Source organism: Brienomyrus brachyistius, chromosome 1 (genome assembly GCF_023856365.1).
Source record: "Brienomyrus brachyistius isolate T26 chromosome 1, BBRACH_0.4, whole genome shotgun sequence".
Lineage (NCBI taxonomy): Eukaryota > Metazoa > Chordata > Actinopteri > Osteoglossiformes > Mormyridae > Brienomyrus > Brienomyrus brachyistius.
The window spans coordinates 53955227-53974845 of NC_064533.1; the positions used below are offsets into that span (position 1 = coordinate 53955227).

The 19619-nt window shown below is 46.0% G+C and overlaps 1 protein-coding gene across 3 annotated transcripts in view; it reads left to right on the forward strand.

The window, feature by feature from the left end:
• The window catches only part of LOC125746278 (low-density lipoprotein receptor-related protein 1B-like), a 279046-nt gene that overhangs the window by 3626 nt on the left and 255801 nt on the right, over positions 1-19619 (forward strand). The window contains exon 2 of one of the 3 annotated variants that reach the window (XM_049020089.1): positions 18872-18970. The exons of the other annotated variants lie outside the window; for them this stretch is intronic. The gene's annotated coding sequence lies outside the window, so the exon portion shown is untranslated. The remainder of the gene's footprint in view (positions 1-18871; positions 18971-19619) is intronic. 3 annotated transcript variants of the gene reach the window in all.

A 19619-nucleotide genomic window follows, 5' to 3' on the forward strand; every position in this document is an offset into this window, starting at 1 on the left:
TGTATCCCGAGTGCAGCCCTCCAGGGCCTCTTGGAGGAGCAGCAGTGACCCCGGGGGAGTGTTCGAGGACAGAGAAGCTGAGCTTTATCTAATGCGGAGGGGGAGATGCTAACTGAACGTAGACATGCAGAGTTTAGGTCAAAGGTATCACATCCATGCATGGTGCTGGCTTGGTGTTGGAGCCCCATTTGACAGTTCAGGCTCACAGGCGGAACTGCGGGCGTTCAGGGAGGCGGTTACTATAGACGCACAATATATCATACACATACACAATATATCTCATATCTTAGTGATATTACAGTGTCGACCAGCATTCTTTAAAAATGGCTGATATTTAGACTTTAGTCAATATTCTGCATAATTAGCACCTTTTACTTCAACTATAACTAGTAAAATGATGGAGAAGATTTCACTGGCTGATCAGCCATTTTCCATGGTGGAGGAAAAGGGATTTAATTGGCTCATACAGCACTTAGAACCTTGCTACAGTCTCCCAGGTCAGCGCTACTTTGCTGGTGTATCACTGTCTGCATTATATGATGTGGTTGCTACACAAATTCATGGGATCTTAAGGAGTAATGTCACCTGACATCAGTTTCAGTACAGATTTGTGGAGCTCATCAGTTAGCCTTTTATCGGTAGCGATTTTCAGTAATATTAAACAATAATGCATCAGTTATTGTTATTGGCCACACCGATGCACCACTAGTGGGCGACCACCGGAATCCGCACGCTGTCTCGGTCTGTAAGCTGAGCCAGTCCTGCAGGTTTCTAGATGGATACTTGATGGATACTTGGAGGCATAATGGAATGGCCTCTGAACCTTGGAAGAGCAAAGTGAAGGCAGAACCATCTGCGAAATGACAGTGTCAGGTCCTCAATTTGACGGGTTTCTCATGGAAGGGCCGCGTGATGCAGCGTCCATTGGAATGCAGCCGAATGCGTTCTCGGCCTACACCAGGTAGCGTACGAGTGCTCAGTGTCATTCTGCTTCCTACGTGAGCTGACATCATATTAGTGTCTTCCAGGGCTGGGATTGCCGGCACGGCACTATTATGAAATATCAATACAATCATTAAAAATCATAAGTAATGCGATTATTATATTAAAATGTACAGAAAAATAACTAAAAAATGAACAACAAAGAACAACATTACACAACACAAATATCAGTTATTGTACTTGCCTATGGCTCAGCATGCTTAAGTGGTCTTTCTGCTTGTTCTGTCATCATTTACCAATGGAGCCTCTGTGTTCTGTTTAATGTCCGACTTCATCTGGCAGTGGCATTAACGTGTGTTAAAATGACAGTACGATAATCATTAATCTGTGTGTGTTTGTGTGTGTGTAAAATAATTAAAGTAAGTATAAGTAATTCAGGGCGGCATGGTGGTGCAGTGGTTAGCACTGTTGCCTCACACCTCTGGGACCCGGGTTCGAGTCTCTGCCTGGGTCACATCTGTGCGGAGTTTGCATGTTCTCCCCATGTCGTCGTGGGGTTTTCTCCAGGTACTCCAGTCCAAAAACATGCTGAGGCTAATTGGACTTGCTAAATTGCCCGTAGGTGTGCGTGTGTGAGTGAATGGTGTGTGAGTGTGCCCTGCGATTGGCTGGCCCCCCATCCTGTGTTGTTCCCTGCCTCGTGCCCATTGCTTCCGGGATAGGCTCCGGACCCCCCTCGACCCAGTAGGATAAGCGGTTTGGAAAAAGGATGGATGGATAAGTAATTCAGAGTAACATTCAGCTATCTGGAATATTCAACTATCTGGCAGTGCCTGGGTCTAGATGCTGCCAGTTGAGAGAAGTTTTCCTTTACATAGATTTGCTGCATGTTTCATTTTCAAAATAATTAGAAAATATGTTTTTCCCTGCAGGCTATACAAATCCTGTGAGGAAAAATGAGAATTGTTATAATTTTTTCTAAACTTCTTGCCTAAATGAGCATTTGTTTTATTGGAGTAACCCAGGTCAAGTATTTGGTGAAAAGGTAGAAGAACAGAACCATGATGGGACTTGAACTACCATTGTTCTGGTTGCAAGGTAAAATCTTCCTGTAGGGATGTGAATGGGTTATTTACAAAAATAATATAACGAAGTATCTGATTTTACAGTAGTGGAATAGATGTTTAAAACCCCTTTGGGTGCTGCACTTGGAAATCCAGCTCTGCTGAGGGGGTTTGAGCTTTAAGTCCCACTCCTGTTATTGGTTCAGGGACAGTCAGACTGAAGCGGTACGGTTGCCTTTACTGCTGCCGTTCCACTATGCATTTAACAGAGAGACCTCTCCAGTGTACTGACACAGACGTTGGGGTCAAAGGTCAGGCCACGTGGGCATGTAGCCTTTGTAAACGTACTGCAGAAGGACTCCTATGTGTTCATAAGAGATTAAACTGGTTTAAAAACACAGGCTGCGTCTGCCAGGCGAAATTTGACTGAGCGATTTGGCTTTCCTCGCCTTTGCTTTTCCTTCAGAGGGGATTCTTCTCAGGGTTTGATTGGCTGGGTCTGCCGTCCAGGTTGGCATCTTTATGAGGGCCTCAGGATGTGTCCTACATAAGATCCAAACTCTGATGGAAACCATGTTCCTGGCCAATTTTTATATATTAATTTTTGTTCTTCACATATTGGCTGGCAGCTGGCTTTTTGTTGTCCAGACAGGAAACATTAAGGTTAGGGTGTGGTGATTTTCAGCAGCGTCAATGTTGCGGGTGACGAGGACACGGTGTACTCAAGTGAAGGAGAAGGGGTCCTTGATATTGGGTTTTATAGCCCAGCTTTCTCATGGTTTTTGGTGAATGATTTAGTCTTTTAGTGGATTATAAATATCCCGTTCAATGATTTGGCCCTTCTCATTTCTGGCACAAAGTTTATTATTTTTATTTATTTATTTATTTATTTATTTATTATTCATTTTTTCACACTATTATTTATGCTTTTTGAATTTCCGTCTAATCTTTCAGTGTCACTCCGGTTCAGTTTGAAGCTCTGTGTTTTAAGTCTCGTCTGCTGGATTTAATTATCTGTTCACATCCACTTAGTGCTCCTTCGGAGCTGTTTATGAATTAGGTGGTTTGGAGCTGTGCTTGGCCTGATGAGAGTGGCTCTAAATCGTTTTCCATTTGGCTTCGCGTTTTATTTGCGTTTCACTGCGCCTACCTGTAAGTGAATGCGTTATGTATTATGCTTGGCTTGTAGAAGTTTGTTTTAAATTGCTGATGCACCACCTGTATTTTATTTAGATTTTTAGAACCGTAGGAAGGTTAACATACAGTTCCACTTGTTGTTTAATGTTTTATTCTGTAATACATTATATAATTTTAAAATTAACAGTTAGAAATAAACTTTATATAACCGATCACAATTTTAAGTACTGCTTATAAATTAGAATATGACATTACCAAAGTGTTTTGCGTAATACACTTTGTTAGAAAGCTATATGTCTTGTTAGAAAACTACATATATGAGAAGTACTCTGTAATATCAGTATATAATGTGTTGTTCTGATGAAAGCAGTATGTACAGCACTAAAGAGACTTTCAATACACAGGCAACCCTGGTAATACCTATAAAATGCTTTTGTTATACATGTCTTTGTGATGCAATTTGCAGGCCTAAAACCGGGCGAAACAGCACTTTATGACTCCGGAAACAGTCCCCTGCTTTTGTGCGGTGACACTTTGTGTACCTCATTCGGACCTCGGCCCATTTGGATTGGAAACTGCCACCTGGTCCATCATGTGCTTGTTGTTTTTTCCCTGAAAATAAATTATTTCATTCTGAGGATAGATTAACAACACCCCACCCCCACCCACAAATAAGCAACAAGCTCCCAGGTGAGAAATATTGTGAAATTGTGTGGATTCAAAGAAGAAATTGTCAGCCCTTCCTGCTGTTTTAAGTCTAAATGAAACTTTAGAGCATTTCTAGCAGCAAATCATCAGTTATTATTAAGCATCAGGAGCTGAAATATTTAGAGTAATGTAAGATGCAAAATGGACAAAGAGAGTAACTGAAAGGCAATTAATCAGAGCAGAGCCTAAATCTGCTCGCCTCTCTACACTCGCGTCTTTTATTTACTGATTTCCTTCCTGTTGTCATTAAGAGGCTGTTTATTTGTTGCAGTATTTCAGTCACAATATGACATACCACGTTTTAAAAATGTTGTATTGGCCGTAATTCGAAGCATCCGGCGAGTTTGTGTCTGTGTTTATTGTGAGTAATAGGCCTGTTCGTATTGACATCCAGCTCGCCTTTTCTTAAAGCGCCGGCTGCTTCTTCTCTATTGAAGTCGATTGTGACTGATTACCGTGGTGTCTTTTTTTTTTCCCATGATGCCCTGCACACATCTTCATGGAGACTTGTCTTAATCATATATTGAGTTGTTTTCCCTCTCTCTTGCCTGTGTTTGGTGACGTCTCGTCTGTCGTGGCCTCCTCACCAATAATCTGTGCGGGACACCTTGTCCAACATGGACCCCAGGGCCACGGAAAGGCTTTTCGGGGGTCTTATCAGGAATTAGTGTGCTTAGCAATTCTGACTAGCTTCTCTGCTAACGAACACACACTCCCCGCTTCGTTGAAGCCCTGGGATTCATCATGCTCACGTCAGCTTAATGGACCTGGGCTGCCTCTAACACCAATTGTGCTCTGCATGTATAAATATATGTTTTGCTTATGGGCTTAATTCAGCTCGGCCGTGCTGTGATTCATGCAACTTCGATCTGGAGCCGCTTTGTGAATGTAAATGATTTATGTGCTCCTGCTAAACTTTTGGCGTGGCGTATTAGAATAGTCTATTTATATTTAACGCACTGCACGGGAATGCTGAGCCCTCGAAAACAAAATGTCTCTCTAGGGTGACCACACCTTCTGCCGAAACAGCACTGTAAAACATGGGCTATTATCTTTGCAATAAGCTGTCCTGTAAGTGGCGGAAACATGATCGAATGACTCTAAAATGATCCAGTAGATCCTAACAATGATTTACTCATGATACCTGAAAGTAACACTTGCCTTTTTGCAGTATTTTTTGGGGTACCATTTCAATTTACTATTTGAAAGCAAAATAGTCGATAAAAATGGGGAGTAGATGTCCAGGGATGTGCTAAACTCAGCTGATATTTGTCACTTGGTTCTGTGTGCCATCTCTCTTGGGGAATGTGTCATCCTGACATCCTGTAGTTTTTGTTTTTCCTCAAGAGGTCTTCAGTGTAATAGGACATGCATGAGGAACGGCGTGGTCTTATCGAGAGACTGACTGGCATGTTGACACGTCCCTGTAGGACCTGCTGTCTGTTATCATCCTTGTTTGACAAACAAGGCTTGGTGCTGATTGGATGCTTTCATGGATTAATGCTGATTGGATGCTCTCACAGTTTGGTGTTGATTGGATGGCTTCAGGGCTTGGTGCTGATTGGATGCTTTCATGGCTTGGTGTTGATTGGATAGCTTCAGGGCTTGGTGCCTGTTGGACTACTTTTATAGCTTGTTGTGGCCTCTGGCATGTTCAAGATTTTGACATGGGAATTCCACAATTTTCAGATATTTAAGCTGTCTTGGGTGCAAATTTTTAATTAAATTGTTAACTACGTATTCAATGACCCAACGGCACGAACCTGGCTATCAGAATGATTTGTGCTGGTGCTACAAAATGATTTAGGCCACCTTAAGATTGGAAGTCTCTTCATGACAAATTCAATTTCAGATTTACAGATGAAAGGTAGGACAGGTAATGTTAAAAATAGCCTCTCTCTTAAGGCGATTTAGCACTGGACGTATTCCTGGAGGTCCAGTGCGGGCTGAATGTAACTGGGATCAACTAGAAGAATGAGAGCTTTGTTTTCACTGAAGAGGGTGGTCCAGTGAAGATGAAGATGATGCAGAATGACTTTGAGGTTTTTTGTGTGGCCAGTTTAGCAGTGACCTGAGGTCAAACATACATCAGCATGATCGGCACAGCAGTCTCACCTCCCATGGTGAGCTCTTACACTTACTGCTGCAATTTAAACATTTTATGCTGAATATTTTATTTCCCATGGGTCCCATTCTCCGCTCTGCTCTTTCTGTGTTAGCGTAGCTCTCTAATCCGCTGAACGGTGCGTCGATACAGTGAGAGGCCTGCAAGTGGATGGCCGCCAGACCATTGATTACAGTCACCTTCCTCTGTGTGTGCTAGCTTTTAAATAGGCTGTGATGGCGTGCAAAGCCATGGCTCGGGCAGGTAATGATAGCAGAGCGCTGTGTAGCACAGCGTGTGTGTGAGTACGTAGTCGCTTCACATACCAAACAGTGAGGGGTGTATCCAAACCAGTGTGTTTATCTGAAAATGGCTCTCCTCCCCGCGCCGTGTGGGATAAACTTCTTGTAAAAAGGTAGATCTGGAATCGGGTCATTTCTCACAAGGGCCTTTTTACAAAGAAAGCAAAACTTGCATCCCTAAACCTGCCTTGATGTCGACCAGCAAGGCCTCTTTTAGACTCCCTGGTACTTTTGTATAAAAAATGAAGTTGCCTGTGAGGCTAAAGCATATAAATTTTCATGCTGGAATGAGACACTAGATTTTCAGCAGACTGGGAATAGATTGCTTCTCCAGATTTGTGTTTTTGACACATTACCTGGGCCTTAAAAAAACAATCTAGCAGCTGCAACGGAAATATTCCTCAAGCCTGACATGTGAAATGGGACACGGGCAGCAGAGGTGTTCCATGTTCCCTCTCTGTCGGTAAACCGGTGCTCATCTGAGGCACAGAGGTCTGGATACCCGTGTGCTGTTTTTTCCCTTCTATGCAGTGGCCTGTATGGAGTCCTTCACAGTGTCCTGGACATCTTTTCGATTACTTTATGCTTTAAAAAAAACATGTTTTTAAGGGGCATTTGGAGGTGACGGGATGGTGACCTCGATTTGACAGCTTAATTTAGCCGTGCCTAATTGAGATGGTGTTGCAAGGATCTCTGGTGTGTTGCCTGATTCATGTGTTGTGTTTTTTCCAGGCTTTGGGGGCACAGATATTTAAATTTTTAATGACTGTTTTTTTTTTTTTGTTCCTTTTGTTTGGTATCTGCTGCCGCTTGTTATATATGGGATGGAGGCGACTATCACCCAGCGCCATGGTTTTGCCTTTCGCAGTCGTCCATACTGAACAAATATAAATCTCAGGGAAAAAAAAATAAAATAAAACCGAGCTCAATAACCCAGCGGGTGAAAGAGCCAAGAAGTGGATTTAAAGCGACAGGCAGCCAAAATGAAACAAAATGAACAAGTTAGGGAGAGAACAAACAATAACCGAGATGCAATCATGCACCTGTGAACCTGTAACGGGGGTCAAACTTTACCTGTTGGGTCTGCCGCTGCGTGTCTGTTCCCCTGACCGTGACTCTGCCACGGATGGCGCCCCCTCCCTGCCGGGCCCGGCGTCTGTCTTCAAAGCCCCTCTGTCGCTGGAGAGCAAATTACTTTCCTGCGTCGGGTGTTGCCCTCCTGGGGTTATTGTTTGGGATTAACGCTAATCTCCGTTCCGCCACCACTGCGGTCTTCTGGAAGCACGCCCCCGGATCCACCCCCTGTCCTGACACAGAGATGCAATTAAATCCTGTCCAAAGATGGCAAAGGAGGGATACCTACCTGGAGTCCAGCATCATGGGCCAGAAATAGCTGATTTCCGTCTTTTAGTATGTTTTTTTAAAAAAAAAATAATATTTATTCTGATGCTGCGTGTGACAACCGGCCAGCTTTCCGTGTCTGCGGACTCCTCAGGCAGAATGGAGATTATGATAGCAAGCAGCCAGAATTTATTCTGAAGTTTAATAAGCCACAAACCTGGGTTTGAAGTATCAAAAAAATACAGGGTCGAATCGATCTGAAAGGTTTGGCAGCCGACGTGTCAGTCCGTTACTTTACAAGCATCACATTAAAATGTTGCATTTAATAATTTGGCTTATGAATAATTCACATGGTATCCATAGGTTCATGTTGGTACCCAGAGGGTGCCGGAAGATGTGCCTGGTAAATTAGACACTGGCATTTGTCGAGAGACCTGCGAGGTCAGACGTGGAGAGTGTATCTCATTTATAACCCGGTGCAACCTCAACACAGATGATTACTGTACTCCAGAGGCGGTGTGTCTATAAGACCTGCTCGTAATTGAAATGCATACGTAAAAAGCCAGGCGTGAGCTTTTCTATCTGAGGTGTTTTTCACTGTCATAAGTATCATGACAGAACAACACGTGATGAGGACAGAAGATGGAAACCATTCTCTGCAGAATCAACAGCCAGCAGTGAAAATGAGTCTGATTTACAGTGATTCTCTAAAAGGGAATGGTAATTTGATAGCATGTCCTACATGCAGAGTACTTGTTTATTTGAAGTGAGTGACGAATGTTTGAACTTCCCGTGAGACTGCGATCCTGTCCAGTGGGTTTGCATGAATGGGTGTAATTTTAGATAATTTTTATTCACAATTTTGAGACAAAAAATGATTTCCCTGAGATGTGGAAATGGGGATGGTGCTACTTGGTGTTCATGATAAATTTTCGCAGACGGGAGGGCAGCCCATGACCCAGATTGTCCTCGGTGAGACCATCGAAGAGTCCGGCTCACCTGAGCACAAAAACCCATTCGATCTAATCAGTGCTCTAATTGGACCAATTAACTCGTGGTGGTTCCACGAGATGAAGCAGCTTGATGGCGGATTGATTTTAGCTGCACTGGAGTGCCCTGCCAGGCGCCCCGGTCTCTGGAGACAGTGCCTGCCGGGTTTTGTGTTTGCACATTGTAGGTTGACGGACCGCTTCCCAGAGCCCCGGAATGGGCATGCGGGGAATGCGGCGCCATCCAAGCCGGAATGTGCGTAGGTGGCCGGCTAATTAATGACTCATCGTCTGCAGATGGCGCCCCAAGCACCGCTCAGTGGTGTAACCCTTACCGTAGGTGATCAGGGCTGTAGAACAGATGCAGGTGATGGAGAACAGAGACACTGGTCAGTGCAGTCCAACTTCTGCGTTCTAAAGATTAACACCTCATCTTGTGGGGGAAGTATGAGGGGGATATCTGAAGGGGGGTCGGGGGGATCGTGCTGATGATTTTGGCACTTGATATCACTCAGTGTCCGGTGATCAGAGCCGGGCGGGATTTCACAGGATATGATTCCAAACGAAAGTGGGCCCTTTTCTCAGAATTTGTGGCAGCTCCGTCCTGTTAGCACATGGATAACAGGGGACCGGGCTGTCAGTCCGACATGCTGATCGTCTTGGAGACAGCCGTGCTCTTTAAGGTGCTGCTCGGCAGCGAGCCTCCCGGACACACCATGCCATTTTGCTGGAGTGCTGATGCCGACACCTTTAAATACCAGCAGAAATGATTTGCACGTTTCTCTTTAATAGGTCACTCTCATTCATGAGAGAGCAGCTGCTTCCACAGGCTAGTCTGGTCGATCTTACCATTCTAAAAACCAGACTAAAAACTTATGTCTTATGTGCCCTGGTGATCTTTGTGTTTTCTTAATAGTCATGGTCTTCGCAAACAGCACAAGGCACTCATGGAGAAGACAAGCAGGCCATCCATGACGCCTGGGGCAGAACGTGACTTACTGACATTACGTCAGGCTGTCACGACAGAGTCGAACGTGATCAACTATTTAAAGCAGGATCATTCCAGATGAAATAAAGGCTTGCGGCGACAGCAGTGTTAAAGTGTTAAAATCTTAACGCCGTAATGCTGGGTCTGTGCTAAAGAGGAATGGGGGACCGCAATCGTCAACACGAGCGTGATGATTCTTCCAGGAGATCCAAAGCCATCGATAGCAGATGGGAATTGTAATTCAACACGAGGAAAGCAGCCAATCACACATGCTGTTTAATTAAACAAAAAAAAAAATAACATAAAATCCCATTAGCGTCAAACATGCACAGCTGAGTTAAGTGTGGGATTTCTTGTGTGGTTTTATCGTTCGTTTTGTTTTGAGAATGAAAGAGAAATTTGTGAGCCCTTGCCTGTGTTATTCCTTGATTATGGACACCAATCATATCCTGTACTGAGAAAATTGAATTTTCTGCCTTTTTTTATTAGCGGGCCTTTATCTGGCGAGATTACGATAAAGAGCGCCTCGTTCTTACGGAGCCCGGCTTTCTGAGGAGACTCTCGCTCTCTGCGGACTCTGTCGCTTCAAAGATCTCTGCGCTGCTCACTTAATTGAAATTTATGTTCGGGTCCATCGCACTGAGATTGTCCTGCACTTATTTGCTCTTTATTCCTTCCATGTATCATAACTTTGCTGTAATTAAACTCTCAGATCCTACAGGTCGGGCCCAGGCGTTCAATTGCTACATTTTTAAACAGATGCTCCTGTAGCAGATGTGGTGCAAATTTTTTCCATGTGACGCAATATCTGCTTTTCCCCCAAATATCTCCGTGTCTGATTATAACAGTTTCTCTTTCCTTATCTCCCCCCCCCCTTAGAATCTTTTTCTTTCAGATGATGGATTTGCAAAAAAAGGTATTGAGTAAATGAGTGTTTTAAATGAGTGTGATAGCATCATAGTTGTACTGGGTTGTCTTCTGGGTATACTTTGGTCACTTTCCCCCCTCCCCACACTCTGGTAATATACCCAGTCCTTCTCATTTGTATCTAATTGGCTTCTTCAGTCAGTATAAAATCGCCCCCCCCCCCCCCAAGTTGAGCTCCCCTTTCGCTGCCGTCATGTAACACGACGCCAGATGATTTTCTGGGTGATCGTAATGACAAACGAGCGCAGTTCAGCCGGCTCATGTTCACACCCCTGCCTAGCGACGGGCAGGTCTGTCTCCCTGCCGCCCACTGTGGCTGTAGCTCTCTTCATCCCCCCAGATGTCCTTTTTCCTGCATCTCTCCAGCTCCTTCCTTTTGCATTTTTGTTTAGTTAGCAGACATACATTTTTTTTGAGAAAGTTGGGTCAGATGGTCCCAGGAGCAACTGGAGGTTGAGGGACTTGCTTAAGGAACCAGTGGTGACATCCCTCTGCCCTTTCTGAGAATTGAACCTGTAACCTTCTGATTAGAGGTTCGTCACCCTAAGCCGCTGAGCCACACTCCGCCTGAGTTGCCAGTATTGTTGGCATTCCCACAAACCCTTTGCATCCCACTTCCATTCCGCTGGATGAAGGCTATGCTGGAACATACCCCCACTCTCCCACCTCTCCTGTTTGTGGATTCTGGCTTTCTTGTCCTCCTTCCATGGGACGGTTAATTCTGTCAGGAATGTGGTCCCACTCTACTGCACTGCCCTGCTACTCTGGAAGCAGGTGCTGGATGGCCGATCTGTCTGGCCAAACCCCGCATCCATCTTCCGCTCCAGGGCAGGTATAAGGGTGGTGGGTTTTGTTGTTTCTGGGGCCACACTCAAAAAGTCACTTTGGGGCCCACTGCTTCACCTCAGATTTTTCAAACACAAAATAAACAGACAGAGAGTGGAGTCAGAAGGTTGTAACTAGCTTGCTGGTTAGCTGAACATGCTTCTTCAGCGTCATCTAAATAAGGAATGTGTTTATTTCATAGTGTGGTGATTGTTTGTGACCAATATGTGGTCCCCAAACCTCAGGGGCCCCATACAAATATACGGTTTGTATGGTGGTGAACACCTCCCCTGGGTATTAGGGGGGGTTTGCGTTGACCTTTCCTGGCATGTGCTCCTGCCGTAACGTGCCTGGGGGCCTCTGTGTTCACCTGAGCAGCAACTCCAGCTGGGCCTGCATGCCGTCAAACACCATGTATTTACACTTCGGATATGTCTTACTCTTTACTACTGTTGTGAGGCTTCCCCTGCTACGAATGTACTAGAATTCGCATGGACATTTTTCTTAGCTGAAATGCCATCTTTAATAAAATATAACTTTCTATCAAAAAAGTAATTATTTTTTACACTTATAACAAATTACATCAAACTTTAATGATGTGTCCAGACTACCGCTGGTGTGAAATGGCGTAAGTTATTTCGGCGATGCTGTGAGTCGTTGACCAGAGCTTATTAAAATTTATGGGTTTTTTTTCATAAGTTCACTAAAATTTAATGCAATATGAGATTTATCTCACTCAGTTTTCATTCCAATTGAATGAAATCCCTTGGAGCTGGCATTTTCAGGGGGATGCAGGCTGGAGAGTTTTAACATGATCCCTAGAGAGCTCTCTGGCGCTTCTTTGCATATGGAGACTTGCCTGCACCCTTTGAGTCGTCCCTGCAGGGGACGCTAATGAGGTGGCCAGCTTAGGGCACAGACCCCACCCATGTCTCTTAAGCTGTTACTTGAGGCACTGGAGCTGTCAGAAAGTCCTGCATTGTAATGAGCTGCTGTTGTTTTTTCCTGTTGTGTCGTTCCTGTTTTACTACCATGTCTCTCCCTACATAACAGGAAGAACATTCAGGTGCTGATTCTGGTTTTGCTCACGCGGCTTTTGTTTTTAATAGGGATGCACCAATACAGGTACTACTTTGATACCGTGCTCATGTCCTATGCAATACCTTATAATGACATATCAGCATTAACAACGAGGTCCGTCAAGTTAACAACGAAATCCAAAGAATGCTGGACTGCAAACGATGCTCTACTAAACCAACAAGAGGAGATACAAAATCACGTTCATATAACACTGGGAATCTAATTAAACAAAATAATATAGAGTATGATGAAACTGCTACCAAGCAGGAACACTGTGCTACAACCAGATGTGCAGCAAACACCAGCCCGGAAAGAGAAATCATCAAACGATAAACCTGGTTCAGTGGAAATGACAGAAGCTCTTACTCAGTATCAGTCAGGCACAATGTCATGATGTCGGTACAGAGAGTGTAATATTTTCTGATTGATACGCAGTATAAAAGGTTTGTGGACCACTGCTTTAAATGTTTTAGAGTCACATGGTTTTAAATCACAATTAACTCACCAATTCATTGTTTTGAGCAATGACTAAGAAACTTTTTCTTAAAAAAAAAAATAAATTATGTGCCTGGCTTGGTGCTACATTGGGGACATTTCAGTATTATCCTTTATTCCACTATTTTTAAGTTGAAATATCTCATAATATTTTTTTTGACATCACACAGCCCTAATTGCTATCTGTATCATGGAGTACCAGAAAGCGAGCCTCAGTACTTGTATTTGCTCTGGAAGACATGGTGTCTTGATTTATAGAAAGATACTCATTTTGTTTTATGCTTCTCATGTGAACATGTGAAGTAAATGCCAGCTGTACCGTTCTACACTTCATTTGCCTCTATGGGGCGATGTCTGGGGCGACATCTGGGGGATGTCTGGGGCGACGTCTGGGGGATGTCTGGGGGATATCTGGGGCGACGTACAGGGGGATGTCTGGGGCGACGTCTGGGGGATGTCTGGGGCGACGTCTGGGGCGACGTCTGGGGGATGTCTGGGGGATATCTGGGGCGACGTCCGGGGGGATGTCTATGGCGACGTCTGGGGGATGTCTGGGGCGACGTCTGGGGGGATGTCTGGGGCGACGTCTGGGGGGTGTCTGGGGCGACGTCTGGGGGGATGTCTCGGGCGACATCTGGGAGGATATCTGGGGCGACGTCTGGGAGGATATCTGGGGCGACGTCTGGGAGGATGTCTGGGGCGACGTCTGGGAGGATGTCTGGGGCGACGTCTGGGAGGATGTCTGGGGCGACGTCTGGGGGATGTCTGGGGCGACGTCTGGGGGGATGTCTGGGGCGACTGGGAGGATGTCTGGGGCGACGTCTGGGGGATGTCTGGGGCGACGTCTGGGAGGATGTCTGGCCGTACCTCATTCTGGCCTTCAGGGCAGGAAGCGTCTTTATGCAGGAGAGGCACAAACCGGGACACGGGATCTGCCCCCCACACCCACACCCCTCATTTCCTGCAGCCCTGTTTTGCATTCAAGATTCGTCAGGGTCTGAGCTGGCCACCGCCCCCCCCCCCCCCCACGCCATGTCTGCTGAGATGTTTATTCTGGCCTTTCGCAGGATTTTGGTGGAACAAATTTAATTGCTATGAGGCTGCTTTCTGTTAGAGCTGCAGGCCATTCCTAATGTACAGGAATGAGGGGGGGCTGTAATACTGAGTCGCCCGTGATGGCGAGTGACCCACAAACTGGAAAGATTCGGGGGGGGGGGGGGGCATTGGAGGGACACCCATTGGCTTCTAAAACATCACAGCGACATACATCCAAATCACTGTGGCATATTGGCGGGTTAAAGTGTGACCTGATCCAAGGTATGAAGGACATGAGTGGCGGAGAAGATTATTAAAATCTCCCGGTTACTGTTGCAGTCTTTTTTACAACTTAATTTTAAAACAGTAAAAGCTGTACATTTGAAAACTTAATCTCCGAAAGCAGCACAATTATTAACCCAGCCCACTGCTGCAGGTTTCCCTTGTGAGCTTACAACAGCTGATTTTTCATGACCGCAATGGGGATAATAAACACTTAATGCTATCATATATTCCCTGATTTTTTTTTCCATTTAATTTTTTTCCCATGTATTCCAATGACAGGAAAGACATTTGCTCTCTGGTGCTCTGTTGTGGATTTGTAAGGATTATGGGTCTCTTACGAAGTGTGTCTTGTATGGGGTGGGGAGGGGGCTTAAGTCTGCGGCAGCAGAAGAGGAAGCTACAGTCGCCCCCATGTGACCTGCATCGACCTAACAAATGATAATGTCATGGGTGTCCAGTGATCTGTGGCAACACAAAAATAGCTGCAGCATCACCTGGCCGGAAGTGCATCTGTGCTGCCGAAAGGTTCCAGTGTCATGAATCCCTTATTCTTTTTATTGACTGCCTGGAGAGTAATAAATCCAGGGCTGAGCATCTGTTTATGTCCCTGATTACAGCTCACAGACAATCTGGATCAGAACCGGGTAACGCAACATCGTTCTGCATGTTTGAGGCACTTTGGGGAACCTGCTGACACTGAATCTCATTGAATATCCATGTGCAACCCCCCCCCCAGTCTGGGATGTGGACCTTTCACAGACACATTTCTCTGCGGATAAACACTGCATCCCGTGTCTGGGTGCGTCAGCCCCAGAACACGTCTCATTAGCTTGTTAAATCTTACAAGAGCTGCTGTCTTTTATAGGGTCTGTTCTCTGTGAGACCCAGGGGGAGCAAGCGGGCTGACTGGACCGGTCTATGTTTGAACACTGTAACAGTACCATCTCTGGGCCTGTGCCGATGGTGGCTTGCTGAAGTTTGCTGTGGTTGGTCATATGCTAAGACAGACACGGTCTGGGAGGTGAGGCATGCAGGCAGACTTATGTCATGTTTGAATTTGGAATTTCTCGTCGACAACCGGTGGTATTAATGCTGAGACAAACTCAAGATTTTTTGTTTGAAATTAGCCTGTAGTTCATTCCTATTTATTTAATTTGATATTTTGGGGAAGGGGAGTGAGGAGTCTCCTCCCCTCCCCCTAGTATCTCCCAACAAATCTTAAGAGCTGCTTTTGTTGTTGGTTTGTCTTTCACGCAGTGTCATTGGATGTCCTCTTTTGAGCAAGGTAAACATGTTCCACAACAGGCAAAACAGTAAAAAATTCCATTACATCACCTTTTTTAGGGAAAATTTGGCTCTGCCTTCTGCCTGGTTACACCGAGCATAGTATATGGTGTAGTAGGGATTATATTAAATCTTTGACGTTCAATAAAAGCTCTGAAGCTATTTAGGGAAAATGACTAAATTAATGATTTCATGCATCAGGGCGTTTTGCAGAATATTATCAAGCACAGGCTGCAGTTTGTTTTAAAGACTTTAAAGCCAGAATAACTGTTTAAGAAAGCGATCCATTACTGAATGTAGTAGACTAATGTTTAAACTTCACTTTTATTGTAGTTTTTTCTAATATAACATGTATAACCTGGTGTTGATTGGCAGGCTTGGCCACACCTACCACAGGTGAGCTCCCTGGACCCTGGGCATTATGGCACTAGGCTGTACCGCTCCTTTGGACACAGACCAGACCGCCGTCTGGTTTTGCGAACCCGCTGGTTACTTCTGTAACTTGCCATGTAGTTCTGCTTCTTTGCGTTTTCTGCAGCGGTGTTTTGACATGGGCTGAGACTGGGACTCAGGTGGGACACGGCATTCCCATCTGAGTAATCGGCCTCCCTTTCCCGCGGCCGTGTTTGTTATGGCGCGAGCATCCCCGGATGGCTGAATTCTTATTACTTTCACTGCTTCATAAAATCCACTGATTGCCTGAGTGTCCTTCGTCCTACTGCCGGGTTCTTACTGTCCACGTGTTCCAGGCACCTGTGAAATTGACCTGCCATGGATCGTTTCACTGTAGTGGGGGTGGAGCAACTTTGGACCCCCCCGTTAGTGCCGATTTCTGTCTGTGACCTTATCATGAGCGGCATTTTCTGATCTCCAGCCAAGAGTCAGGGGGCAACTTCCAGCTTGACATTTGGTTTGTGTCAAACACCCTTTTCTGCTTTTTTCTTCAAGTGGGCTGAGTGACCCCCCCCCCCCCCACCCCCCATAAAGCTTATTAAATCAGCCCTAGGTGGTGATGAAAATTATGCGTATGACTCTTATTGCTTTGGTTCTCTGTTGTTCAGCACATTGAGGTCCTGTTGTGGATGTCAGAGCAGTATTTAGCTGTGAGAGCTTATTCTGAAGGTTATGAATTTCTGCTTGTGTCATAAAAGAATCGTAACTGAGACATTTATGGTTATAAATGAGAACAGGTTCAGGGCTGACTTTAAACAGGAGGAAGATGCATGCATCTGAATGAGCCTAATAAATCCGCTGCTCTCACATGGGGAGCTGTTACATGGGAGCGGACACTGTGGAATCGCCACCTCTCAGGCTGACGGGATGCATTTCCTGGTTTGGCTTTAGCCAGCCTTGTGCTGTTGTGCTGTTTGTGTACCTCATTATTTCAGTGTCGCCAGTCATCCGTTCTCAGTTGTGCAATGTCAATTATTCATAATTCACAGCGAATTTTGAGTCATTCTATGATATCCTCAGGAAACATTTAATTATGCCCTGTGGTGCACTTAACAAGGCAGTATGAATACCTGCTTTTCGATGACATAGCATAAGGCAAAAGCCTCTCTGTTTTTAAGAAGTTGCAGCACTATACTATGCATCTGCGCCATTGAAACTCATCTAAAACCCTTCATTAATACCCCCCAGTGATGCATGCTAATTCCTCAGCCGCAAAAGTTAAAAGGAGTTAAAGACCACCCTGACCTGGGAGATGTGTTTCCGGGCCAGACCGTCATGCCAAGTGCTAATGAGCCTAACAGCCTAACCCAAGCTGCCAGGGTGATTACATAATTGCAGGACATGCGCTCTGACTGACATTCATTCACAGCACGTACACACAGGTGGTCAGTAGCCCCCCTACCAAAGGGTGTCTGTCTGATGCGTGCTGTGTTAGCACTGAGAGGCGTGATCAGCGTTATCTTCAGCAGGCATGGTCACTGATACCACTAAGAGGATAACATTGATGATTTGCAGGGAGGCGTGGTTTGCGTTAGCGCTAGGATGCGTGGTCAGCGTTACCACTAGCCGGCGTGGTTGTTATTAACACTGGGAGGCGTAGTCAGCCTTAGCAGTGGAAAGCCTGACTAGTGCTAAGAGTGGTCATTGTTAGTGGGGGGAGGCGTGGTCAGCATTAGAGTTCGGAGGCATGGTCGTTGTTAGCACTCGAAGGCATAGACAGCGTTTGCCCTAGCAAGTGTGTCCAGCAGTAGGTCTAGCAGGCATGCGTTAGCCGCAGGAGGTGTGGTTAGCGTTGGCACTAGCGGGTGTGGTCAATGTTAGCCAGACCCGTAGCCAAAAATAGATATTGAAGGGGGGGAGCCCTTGGTTGATTATGACCACTGGATGGAATCTGAATTTGAGGGGGAGTTTGAACCATTCACAGTGAATTATGAATAATGATAATGAACTCATTTTTGTGACTAGACTGCATGTCTGATTAGTGTGTCTATATATATATATATATATATATATATATATTGGTGGCGGGAGGGGGGGGCTTCAAACCCGTAATTTTACTATGTGCCTGGTGATAGAGGGTTAGCCGTAGCAGTGTGGCTCGGCTCGTGGTCTCAGGCTGTGGCTTCCTCTCCGCCTTGGAAGTGGGCCGCACGTCTCCTTTGAGCTGCTCAGCTGAATTAGTAATGAGCCCAATCAGAGGAGTCTCGTCTGCTCAGCCCTGCGGAGTCACCTTGGAATGATACCGGTCTACCTGAGAGTCCAGCCCGGAGTGTGGGGCTTTCCACTGAGCGGAGCGAGATGTTGCTTTGTCTACCCCCCCTTTCTGTCGGTGCTCAAATTTTGTTGCGCGGCCGTCAGGGAGCGCATTAAACATGCGCCGAGCACGTACTGCTTTTAATACTCCTCCGACTGGCGGGGAGAATATGACTGCGCATAACCACTGAACCACTTTTCCTGCTTACGGTTTGTAAACTCCAGTCAGACTTTACGTCGTCTTGGGGCCCGAAACCGCATTCCTTTGAGTATATTTACAGCGAGTATAAATGAGTAACTCATCTGCAGAGCACCTTTGAGTGCACCGAACATCTCTGAGTCATTCTGTAGCCTCTTCTGGCATTGCACGTTTGGTTAAGCTCGTGGCAGGACAAGGAAGAGAGAGCTTTGATGAACCCCATCTGCAGATGTCTACTGCTGTCAGTCCTATGGAAGCTCACTATATGTATTGTTTGTACCGGTGTATTTTTTGTGTAGCCCCCCCCCCCCCCCCCCCGCAGATTGCAATTGTTTCATGCCTCGTACATTATTGCCCGCCGACACAGGTGGATGCCTCCTGAAGGGGATCTCTCTTGGGGATGGTGAGTGATGTGGAAATGGCGTGAGATGGTTGATCATGGGAATAACGTGTTCCCTAGACACTCGGCAGGTCCGGCAGGAGGACCTCGGCTCTGCACCATGGCGCCTGGAGCAGCCGTGTGCACCGACACGCTGACATGTCACTGCGCACTCTGAGGGTGAGTCTGCAAACAGCCCACTACACCTTCATCAAACGGGTAATTCATGCATCTCCAGCTGCTCTGCAGTCTTGCGAGAGGATTTATTTGGGTGTGATCTTGCCTTGAGGGAAAAGCCGTCTCTAGTTTGGCTTTTTTGGAAACAATTAGAGACAAATCGATTGCACCCCAAGTTATTGCCCAGGGAAGTGGCTGGCTGCTCTGTGCAGGTGACCATTCTCCTTCAGTTGGTTGCCCCTTCCTCCATACCCCTGTTTTCTGGAATCGGGATGCTCTGCTGACAGGGGGCCATGGATGTAGTCACAGTGGATGCCCAGGCCTGTAATAGAACTTGCCTTCCCCAAGGGGTGGAGGAGGGCAGGTGGCCGGCCGGCTGTTTCAGTTAGCCCCTGTCCTTGTGCCTCCCCTGGGGGTCGCCGTTTCATCACCATGCATGCAGCGAGATGTGAAGTGTTCCAGGGGCACCCAAGTCGCCTGCCTCCTGCCTTTTTCCTGCGTTATCCTGGCACATCAGACTCCCTTCCCACCACTGATTTGATTGCTGCCAAAAACAGACTGGTCTGGCCCAAAAATCTGGTGTAGGCGATATTCACGGTAACTGCCCGGCGCCAGTCCACCTGTGCGTTTATCATATGACTGCAACATTCAG